Raw genomic sequence first — 1470 nt, 5'->3', positions numbered from 1 at the left:
TAAGTCACCGGGTCCGGGACTCGATCTGCGGTCGACTACATAGGAGTTCAGCAACACAGCCATTACACCAACTGCTGACCCCGAATATCTACTAAGTTTTGTTTTGTTTTGTTTTGCTATAGGGTGCATGCATTTGCTGGAGAGAAGTAGAGGGAAAGTGAGAAATCACACCTGGGGGGATGGGCTTGCTGCAATCCCTTCTCCATTCTCCTCCTGGGATTTGAGCGTGCATACGAGCCTGGCATGAGTTTCAAGCCAGCAGGTCGGAGATCCAGACCACATTTGGCTATGTGGAAGTCTAGTACCGTAACCACCATACCACCTGCTGGCACCAGTACCGACCAGTTCTGTCATACATATAATTTGTGACATTTTCCCCCCAGAGAGGATTTTGTGCCATAAGCTGCATGTGCTCAGCAGAGACAGAAAGTGAGGAATCACCCGCTGGGGAGTTTACCACGTTGCAAACCTTTCTCCGTTCTCCTCTTGGGATTTTGAGCACAGAAAATGTGCCCCGTGTGAGTTTCAAGCCACCTGGTTCAGGACTTGAACCACACTTGACCTTGTGGGAGTCCAGCGACATAACCAGTATGCCATCTGCTTGTCCCCATTTGTGGCTGTTTTATTGATTGCTTTTTATCTTCATTATGGTCATATTTTCTTGCCTTTTTTATTATTATTTTTTTTTATGCTTGATAAATTTAGCTTGGGTACCAGACATGAATCTTAACATTACCGGGTGCTAGCTTTTTTGTTATCCCTTTAAATTTGGGGAGGCTTTTTCTGGGATGCAGTGAACAGGCGGGAACTAGTTGGCTCTTTTGCTGGTGTTGGGCTTTTGTGAGTTCAGAACAGCCCTTGGTCAAGGCCGCACTTAGTCTCACTACCGAGGATTCCATTCAGTCCTTTGGGAGTCAGGAAGCCTCTGGGCCCTGATACTCAGCCCTGGGTGAGCCCCGGTCCTCAAGCCCTGCATGGCTCTCACAGTGCTGCTGGCCCCTGTCTGGCCACCAGCTTCTGGTTTCTATTGCCTCGGCCTCCTTGAACCCCAAATTCTCTCTCCCCAGCTTTGGTTTGTCTGTCTTCTGTCTCCACTGCACCTGGAAACTCCCCAGTCAGGCTTTGGGGGCGATGATAGGGCTTCACTTCATTTCCCTGTTCTGAGAATCCTTCGTATGCCACTTGTTGTCCAGGAACTAAAGAGTGTCATTTTATATATAATGTCTGGTTTCCAAGCCTTTGCGTAAGATAGTGGGTTGTCGGAAAAGACATGACGTACTTCTCTGTGTAAAAATGCAGGACCAGCAGTTGGCATAATGGCTATGTGACTGGACTCCTGTGCAGTCGACTGCCATTCGAGTCCCAGACCCAGTGGCTTTAAACTCACGCCGGGCGCATGTGTGTGCGTGGCCAAGATCCCAAGAGGAGAATGGAGGAGAAGGGATTGCGGCGTGGCCATCCCCCCGGGGG

Source organism: Tupaia chinensis, unplaced genomic scaffold, assembly GCF_000334495.1.
Source record: "Tupaia chinensis unplaced genomic scaffold, TupChi_1.0 Scaffold000287_1, whole genome shotgun sequence".
Classification (NCBI taxonomy): domain Eukaryota; kingdom Metazoa; phylum Chordata; class Mammalia; order Scandentia; family Tupaiidae; genus Tupaia; species Tupaia belangeri.
Note: the sequence above shows the minus strand (reverse complement) of the source record.